The sequence below is a fragment of the Tenrec ecaudatus genome, chromosome 5 (assembly GCF_050624435.1).
Source record: "Tenrec ecaudatus isolate mTenEca1 chromosome 5, mTenEca1.hap1, whole genome shotgun sequence".
NCBI lineage: Eukaryota > Metazoa > Chordata > Mammalia > Afrosoricida > Tenrecidae > Tenrec > Tenrec ecaudatus.
The window spans coordinates 71,236,152-71,246,369 of record NC_134534.1 but is presented as its reverse complement, the minus strand read 5'-3'; positions in this window follow the sequence as shown (position 1 = coordinate 71,246,369).

Genomic DNA, 10,218 nt, shown 5'->3' with positions numbered 1-10,218 from the left:
GGATCCCTTCCAGTCAGTTAGCCAGGTAGCTGTCTTCAAAATTTCTAGACATAGAAGAGATAGTACTTCCATTGCTTCATAAGTTTATTGAAACATTTCTGTTGGTATTCCATCAATTCTTGAAGCCTTGATTTTGAATAATGCTTTCAGTGCAGCTTAAATTTCTTCCTTCAGCACCATTGACTCTTGATCATATGTTATCTCTTAAAATTAAGTGATTAAATGTTGACTAGTTCTTTTGGGCACAGTGATTTTATGTATGCTTTACATCTTCTTTTAATGCTTCCTGTGTGATTTAATATTTTGCCTGTCGGATCTTTTGATATTACAAATCAAGGTTTGAATTTTTTCTTGAGTTCTCTCAGTTTAAGATATGCTGAGCATATCCTTCCTTTTTGGTTTTCTATCTCTAGATTAGAAAAGATTCAGTAGTTATATAATAACATAATTATTTTTTTACTTATGTAATGATATTAGCAGGGTTCATGATGTGATCTGATCTGATGGACCAATCATCTGTCAGAGGGTTAGGATGGTAGTAACAACTTCACTCAGGTAATAACCCTATTCTTATATTTGGGGAGTCTGCCTGAGGTGTGACCTAAATAGCCTTTTATCTTATAATAGATAAAAGGAGATAGTAGGGGGCAAAGAGAGGAGGATATTGGTACCACCAAGAAAAGGGGGTCAGGAGCTGAGTTCATCCTTTGAACCCCTAGTACCTGAACTAAGAACATGCTTGATCCATATGTCTGATGGGTCAAGACATATGGAGATTTCTCCAAGACATATGGAGATTTCTCCAAGACATATGGAGATTTCTCAGGGACACTAGTTTCACAATGTTGGAAGAAGACAAGAACTTTCTCCCAGATCTGGCATAGAAAGAAATATTTCTCTAAAGTTGGCACTCTAAATGCAGACTTTTAACTTCCTGAACAATCAGAGAATAAATTGTTTTTTAAAACCATCCACTTACAGTATTTCTGGAAACTGTTTCCTTTCAGACATCTAGCCTCCAAAATTGTGAGAAAATATATTTTTATTTGTTAATGCCAGGCACTTCGGCTTTTATGTTATAACAGTACTACATAACTAAGATAATAGCTAAGCAGAATTTTCTCAGTTTCCCCCTGAGAAAAGTAAAATTAAATTAGCTTGTCTTGGGTTGAACAGCTAGTAAACAGAAGCACTATATTTGAACCTGAGGCTGTGTGAATTCTGATTGCTAGAGATTGAGGATCCGTCTGTCTGTGTGAGATCCTCCACAACCTCTGGCCAGTTTACATATAAATAGTCAACCACTTACCTCTTCCTCCCCATCTAAGGCCCACTTTTCCTCATCTTTCTCAAAGCACTGTGGCAGATAAGCCCTGCGGACTCCTTGGTGTCTGCACTTAGCAGAGCCCTCCCAGATAGCCAGGTTTCTCACCTGTTCCCTCTGAACTCAACATTGTGTCTCCTGCAGGGAGACCAGCGGCCTGTGAGATGAACCTCGGGGTAGAAAAAGTCAGCTGTGAAGGGCTTCTTCTGTAAAAGAAGGAGGTCTTATGTAAAGGAACACTGGTTATATGGCAAGAACACTCTAAAGAACATGGAGAGAAATGGTTCCCAGGTGATCATAGCCACAGACAGCCTCTCTAAAAATAATTCAAAATTGGCACAGTAAGAAATCGTGGTGATAAGGACTTCTACTATCTGGATACTTGCCTGGGATCTGCTAGTGATATGAATGAAACAAGTGTTAATTTATTGACATTTTTTTTCTTACTGACAATTGGATTTCTCACAAGATAGAACAAGTAATAAAAGGAGTTGATACTACTAATATACATCTGGCCAATAAGAAATTATGTAAGTGGAAATCTGACCAGTCCCAAAATGTCTCCCAAATGTTCCCTCTGTCCTGCTGATGTTTTTGGCATGAAGTGAGTGAGGGGGTGAGGGGTAGAGACAACATATGTTTGGAGGTTGAAGCATTTTGCTAAGGGAGGGGGTCGTCTGGGAGTGTGCCTCAGAGGCCAGCTGGTGGCGCTCGATGGCCCTGAGTAGAGAAGCCTCAGCCAGGAGAGTGAATTCCAAAATGCAGGCTAGAACATACATCAAACAAATGGACTCTATTTAATATACAGTAACCCTATATGTATGGAGTTCTGGTGGTACTGTCAGATGAATGTTGGACTACTAACCTCACATTGGCAGTTCAAACTCACTCATGGCTGCAATGGAGGAAGATGAGACAGTCCCCATAAACATTTAAAGCTTCAGAAATTATATATAGGGTAACTATGAGTTAGAATCAACTTGATGGCAGTGATTTAATTTTTTTAGATAATTCTAAATTTAAGAAAGATAAACAAACCTCATAAACAAACCTTTTTCTAGCTCCTTTCCTCCAGCCCTACCCAGAAGACTCTCTTTTCTAAACCCAGAATTTAAGCTGTGCTATTGGATGGCGCAAACACACATGGCCAGTAATGGAAATGTGGAAGTCTGTAGCCTACATGGAGACTTCTCAGAAGACAGGCAGTTGGCTTCTGAAAGGCCACAACCTTGAAAGCCCTCGTGAGCACAGGTAACTCTGTCACCCATGGGGTCACTGTGCGTGGGATCAAAACAATAGCACCTTGATTAAGTATATATTTATACACTCTAATATAATTCAGCTATAGTATGTGGCTTTTTGTGGCAGCCTAGGAAACTGTCCAACATTTGAGTTCCCATTAGCCAACTTTTAAATGCATTTTTGGAACACAACCAAATTTTAAATTGGAAGCTGCTTGCAACTCAAGTCCTGGTGCCAATGCATATAATCTCATTAAAATTGTACTTGAAAAAAATTCAATGTTTTAAATTCATGTGTACTGAAGAAAGTAATTATTTTCCTCAAAATTTGAGGGCACAGAGAAAGAACATTAGTTGAGGCCTGGTAATTTAGAGGTGAACTCAATGAAAAACAATGATAAAAGCCACCTGTAATTTACAAATCACAGATTGGGACATCTATTTTAGCTAAGAGTTCCATTGTGTCGCTGTGGGCTGCATTTAGTTCTGCACTTTTGAAACACCCATTTTTTCCCTTGTAAAGTTAACATATATCCATCTCCCTCTTCCCTTTCTTACTGGCCTGTATCCCTGTGTGTTTTGGATTCGATGTTCCTGCAGCGCATAGCTGTGGCTGTCAAAAATATGTGTAGTGGTCTAAAAAAAAATCCAGCAGAAAATGTAAAATGTGAAATATCCTGTTTTATCACATTTACATGCTAATTTTTCAGGCATTGAAGAAAAAAGAAAACCCACTACTAATTTCTAAAACATGGTTCTTTGGTGCACACCTTTATTCAATGAATTTCCATTCTTTCTCATATAATGTCTGATGATAATCTGCTGGTTAATTTAATTGACTCTATATGGTTTTTAAAACTTTGTTGATAGATTTTGCTGTTTTCAAACAACAATGTTTTTCATTTATGTATTGCAATTTATTCCTTTGAAATGCTCTGAGGCGTGGTAGATTGTGTGAACTGAAAGCTGTTTGAAAGGCTATCCCTGAAAGCGATTTCCCGAATATAGTGCCAGGGTACTAGCTCAAACATGTATTAAGGGGCCTAATGACCTACCTGGCACAGAATATATTTTCTGCCAAGTATACACCTGAAATATCCCTTGTAGTCACCATTGGATCAAGCTATTTTTTTTTTTCCTGCCGGCAGTTAGTGGAGAAAGATAATACATTCACGAGGATAGCACGCAATGCCTTTCACAACTCTCTCAGTCATTTATGAATGCCATCATCCATTCTTCTCATTTTCCTCTTGCTTGTCTTCCATATGATTATGTTGCACATTTCCGATGGAGTCTCTGGGTGGTACAAACAAGCACTGAACAACTAACTACTAAGTTTGGTAGTTTGAATCCACCCAATGACATGGTTTTAGAATTTCAAAATAAATTAATTTCAGTAAATATTCTATAGTCATCAACCAACCAACTAACCAACTAACCAACCAACCAACCAACCAGCCAGCCAATCAACCTTTACTGAGTCAATTTTTACTCATCTTGGCACTGCCTGACTGAGTAGGAAGGCTGTAAATCTTTACAGCTGGGGCTGTAAATCTCTACAGGACGAACCAGCTTCATGTTGGTCCTATGGAGGGGTGGTGGGTTCCAAAAAAAGAAGATAGGTGGTAAAGATGAAATTCCATTCTATACACTTACAAGGATGGTTGCTGGTGCAGGATATGTGCTACTAAAAGACCAGACTGGGGATCAGAGGCAACCCCGCCCCGCCCCCCTCAGGAATTGGCATCATTTAGGAAATGTGGGCATGGCATAGAGGCCACAGCAGGTCCAAGAGACCGTAGTACCAGAAATGGGCTGTGCGTTCAGCTACCAGCGTTGCCACCTGGTACTGAGCAATCATCCATGCGGAGCCAGCTATCCAGGCCGATCTGGAAGACAGGTCCAGCAATGGCCACCTGCCGCATGGCCAACCATGGCATCAGATGACTGCAAATAGGCGATTGTCCCTGTGGCATTTAAAATTCTCATTCTTGACCCCGGGAGAAAGCAACTGTTTGCTAATTTCTGAGTCTACCGGAAGGTGTAACACGAGGACAGGACGCAGACTTATCTCCACCTCTTACTTGGTTCTGCCTTGGGCAGGATCTCTGGCCACCAAGCTTTCCAGGGCCCCTGGGCGGTGCGGATATTGTCAGACTAGAGTGCAGAACGGCTTGCAGTGTGGCTGCTGACTCGAGCCCGCTGCTGATAAACCCTACACCTGCTATGTCTGCCCGCAAAGCCAGTGATGGTGGTCTGGCCACACTCGGCCTTCTGGGCGGACCGAGCTCTTATTCCTGGGACCAGTTGACCCCCTCATCCCCCCTCCCCTTACCGGGCTCTTCCCCTTCATGTCCCGCTACCACGTGACTCGTGAGACCGTTGGCGCAGCAGGTTTTGTCGTTATTATTCGAGGAGGAGGCGAGTCTCTTAGATTCAACCATCCCGTGGGAAGCCCGCGGAGAATAAAGCCCATGTAAGTATTCCTCAGCGTCTTCCTGTGGGCCCGCTTCGGACAGGTTCAACCTGATCACTGTCAGGAACCAGTGAATAGACGTGGGCTCAAGGGCATCTCTCAAGCAGATGTCCCTTATGATCGTATCCTCAAGATCTGTCCAGGTTCGGAGGTACTGGCGTATTGATGAACCCATTCATTAACCCAACAGAGCTATCATGGGTGTGGACCGCAAGGTGTTTGCACTTTGAAACACAGCCTCTGACCTTCGTACTGAGTCTCTTCCCACAGATGTAGTGACTTGGATTCTTATGTGTTTCATCTGGTGAGGTACATGTACATAGTCAGTTTATGCTGTTGGGGAAAGGTATCTGCAATTTTTACAATTAGCCTGTAAAAATTATATTGTGCAATTTCCAGCTTCAGACTTTTATTCCCAAGGGCGTATTTTCTAATGATCAATTCTTCCTCTTTGTTTCCAACTTTTGCATTCAGTCACTAGTAATTATCAATATGTCTTGATTGCATATTTGATTCCTTTCAGACTGAAGAAGTTGGCGGGATTCTTCAGTTTCTTCCTCACTGATTTTAGCTAAAATAACTGATCTTTAGTTGTACTGTCTGGTCGTCCTGATGGGCATTTGGATATTACCCTTCCTATAAAGCACTGCACTTCAAAACAGATCTTAAGATGTTCTCTTTGAGGATGAATATAACATTATTCCTCTTGAATTTGTCATTCCCATTATTGTAAAGCATATGATTTTCTGATCAAAATGGCCAATAATTGTTCATTTCTGCTGACTAATGCCTAGGATACTCATCTTTATGAATTAGATTTCATTTTGGTGGCTTTTAATATCCCTATATTTATTTTTCATACAATCTTCCTTCCTATTATTGATGGATATTTATATCATGTCATTAAAATCAACCCTACTTGGAGGGGGGTATCTCTTTCCAATTTGGAAAAGTATTCCAGCCTGAAGATCTCATCTTCCAAAACCGTATCAGATAACATTCCAACCGAGTTTTTGATGGCTTTTTTTTTTTCAAAACGAGACTCATCTTTCTCCTCCCTGGTCTCTTCTTAGTCTGGGGGACCCCAGTGATATTTGAAATGCTGACTGCATGACTTCCAGCATCACAGCAATAAGCACCCAGCAGTCTGTCAACCTAGCAGATGAGTGGGGAGAGGGAGCATGGCTTTATTGGTACCTACTTATTGCTTTACAGATGAATCAGGGAAGCTCGACTCCAGCAAGGTTCTTAGAGATAGTGATAAAATAGAAGTAGGAACATTTATTTGTGCCTATGAAGAAAAAAGAACCATTCAGGTAGGTGGGTGGTATTCAGGAAGGACAAGTTCATGTAAATCCCTGTGGACAACCTCCAGGTCCTGAGTGCTAACAAGAAGGCAGAGTGGACTGGGCAGTGTGTGCGGAGTTGCGAGAAAGGTAGGAAGCCAGCAAGGGACACTCGGCCAACTTCCTGCCCTTATCTGGATGTGGTCATGTTCTGCGTGAAGTTATGTTTCTTTCCTTGTCAAATTTTGTCTCTGAGTTGAAATAATCTGATGGCAATCCCTGTTGGAAAGCCATGGTGGAACTAGAATCAGAGGACAGCTGGTGTCTGTGTTTGTGTGTTCCAGTAAAGTGACAGGAGGAGGGAGGAAAGGTGGTGGGCCAGATGGTTGGACCCTTGAAAGTCTGCGAGGAAGTAAGCTGGGCTGCCCCTATCCACTACTGCACTCCCGGTTTCCCCTGGCAAGTTTACATGCTTGTCATGGTGTGAAAAAGGTGGGGAAACAGTGGTAAGGAGGCTGTTTTCATACACATTGAAAGTAATTATATTTCATGAAATCGTGAGCATGCTGGATATAGCTCCTAGCCTAGCAAAGCTATTTCTACACATCTTTGTTGGGAATTTGCAGATTTGGAGACCAGATTCAAAGACACTTTAAATGTTATTCTCCCTATTTTGTTGATAGGGTGAAGGGATGAAGGCCGTATTTTAGCACACACTAAACATTGCCAGTTTGGACATAGAACAAGCCTCTGGACTCGGTGCTTCTCACTTCAGAGGGATTTTTAACCTGTGCAATTCTGTTACTAAGGCTGGTGGGAAAAAGGCAGGATTCTTGATTTTCAACCTGGAAAACCTCAATGAGACCTTTCCATTATGTGGAAGAAATGGAATAATAATAAAGCCCTGTGGAAATAGGGTAAGAGCTCCAAATTCCAATACAATGGTGCAAAAGTTTCACAATTTAATGCTACCACTTAGCAGTGGGAGTCACGGAACCACATCTTATTAGTAAGCCTGGTGTCTGCTCTCTCGTTTCAGACATTGGCAGAATTGAGTTTGGTTGCTCAGCTACTTTGTGGAAGATTCAATTCCTGGTCAAAGCACTTCATGCACAGCCATCACCTAGCAACATGTGAAGGTCTGTGTGATGTTATAATGCTGATCAGTTAAATTAGAGCTTTTGAACGAAGAAGAACTAGGAGGAATAACCTGGCAAACTGTTCCCCTAAATCAGCCAGTGAAAATCCTGCGGATCATGGCAGTCACCTCTGCACCTGCTCAAGAGGGTGGTTCAGGACCTGAAATGCTTACTTCCATTGTGCTTGGGGTTGAGGGCCAACTGACAATAGCTAGCAACAATAACCAGCCCAAACCCAAATCCAACTCCCTGCCATTCAGTTGATTACAACTAATGGCAACCCTGGGGGACAAAGTAGATCTGCTCCTGTGGGTTTCCCAAACTTAAAAAAAAAAATTTTATTGGGGGCTCTAACAGCTCTATAACAATCCATACATCATTGTATCAAGCATATTTGTATATGTTGTCATCATCATTTCCAAAACATTTTCTACTTGAGCCCTTGGTATAAGCTCCTCTTTTTCCCCTCCCTCCCACCTGCCCACCCTCATGAATCCTTGATCAATTATATATTATTATTTAGTATGTTAAACAATCCATTGTCTCCCTCCACCCACATTTCTTTTATTCATCCCATCTAGGGGGTGGAGGGCCATGTATCCAACCTTGTGATGGGTTCCCCCTATCTCCCCTTCCCCTTCCCTGACCATCACCCTACCTTCATGTATCACTATTCCCACTACTGTTCCTGAGGGTTTTATCTTTCCTGAATTACATGTGTCGAGAGCTCTTACATGTACCAATGTGTGTTCCCCAGTTTAGCCATATTTGAAGGTAGAACTAGGTCATGGTAGTGGGGGAGAAGAAGCACTCAGGAACAAGAGGAACGATGTGTGATTCATCGGTGCTATACTACACCTTGGTTGAATCATCCCTTACTTATAACCCTTCTGTGGGGGGATAGCCAATTGTCTACAGATGGACTTTGCATCTCCACTCCAACCACTGTCCCCCTAATTCACATTGATATAGTTGTTTGTTTGGGGGTCTTTTGATACCTGACACCTCATGATCATATAGGCCGGTGTGCTTTTTTCATGTGGGCTTATTTGCTTCCTGCTACATGAGTACTTGTTCAACCTCAAGCCTTTAAGACCCCAGATGTTATATCTATTGATATCCAAGTACCATCTGCTCTCTTCAACACATTATGCATCCATTTTGTCTTCAGCAAACATGTCGGGAAGGTAATTATCCAAGAATGTTAGGGTAGGTTATCCAAAGTGTTCTTGTGTGAAGGGTGGCCTTGAGTAGAGGCCCAAAGTCTGTCTGCTATCTTAATACTTAACATATAAATATGTGTATGTGGGCCTCTATCCCTTTCATTATAAATGAATATATTTACATATATGCATGCCTATAACTACACCTCTATAAAGAGCTTTTGCCTCCTATTTCTTTCCTGTTTCCTTTCCCCTTCCTCCTGTCTCACTCCCATGCTCACCCTCCATGCTGCTCTCAGCAGTTCCTCTCAGATACACTGCACTGGATCAAACCCCACCAGGCATTGTATGCCCGCCTTGCCATCAATTTTAAGTCTCTTGTTTTTCATTTATCTCTGAGTTTGTTGACTACCCACTCTGCCTCTGTGGCTCCTCCTCTGCCATGTATCCCCAGAATCACCAGTCCCATTGTTTTCTCCTCATTTTGTTCCTTTATCTCTGAGTTTGTTGGCTCCCCACTCTGTCCCCATAGCCCCTCCTCTCCCATGTAACCCTAGAACCACCAGTCCCATGCTTTTCTCCTTGGGATTGTCCGCCCTGCCTATCTTCTAGCACTAGACATAGGGTGAAAGAAGAACAAACAATCGAAACAATGCAAGAAAAAAACCCCAATAGACAGTTCCAGGTCTGTCTGTTGGCATTGACTTATGTTTTCTGATCCAGTCTGATGAGGTGCCAAGCCCTGTTGCCCAAGTCAGAGGTCTATTTTCAGGATTCCTCGGGAACTTGGTTGTTTTTCTCCCCTTGCTTCCCAACTAACTTTTTACGGGAGAACAAAGCCCCAGCTTTCTCCCTCAGAGCAGCTGGATAGTTTTGAACTGCTGACCTTTTGGTTTGTAGCCCAGCATATTGCCACAACTCCACCAGTGCCCCTTAATAATCACCCAGTTACCTGATCCCCTTTACAATTACTGATGACAAATGGTTGCATAAGCAAATGCGGTGAAGAAGGATTTAGCATCAGGGGTCTTAAAGGCTTGAAGGTACACAAGCGGCCATCTAGCTCAGAAGCAACAAAGCCCACATGAAAGAAGCACACCAGCCTGTGTGACCATAAGGTGTCCAAGGGATCCAGTATCAGGCATCAAGGAACAAGAAACCATATCATTGTGAATGACGGGGAGTGCAGATTGGTGACCCAAAGCCCATCCATGGGAAACTGGACATCCCCTTACAGAAGGGTTGCAGGGAGGAGACCAGCCAGTCAGAGTGCAGTGTAACAATGATGAAACACAACTTTCCTCTAGTTCTTAAATGCATCCTTCCCCCGGTCCTCGCCCACCCCCGCCCCTTCACTATCATGATTCCAATTCTATCTTACAAATCTGGGCTAGACCAGAGAATATCTACTGGTGCAGATAGGAATAGGAAGCACAGGGAATCTAGGACAGATGATCGCTTCAGAACCAGTGGGAAGAATGGTGATACTGAGCGGAAGAAGGGAAGGTGGGGTAGAAAGGGGGAACCAATTTTACAAGGATCTACATATAACCTCCTCTCTGGGCGATGGCCAACGGAAAAGTGGGTGA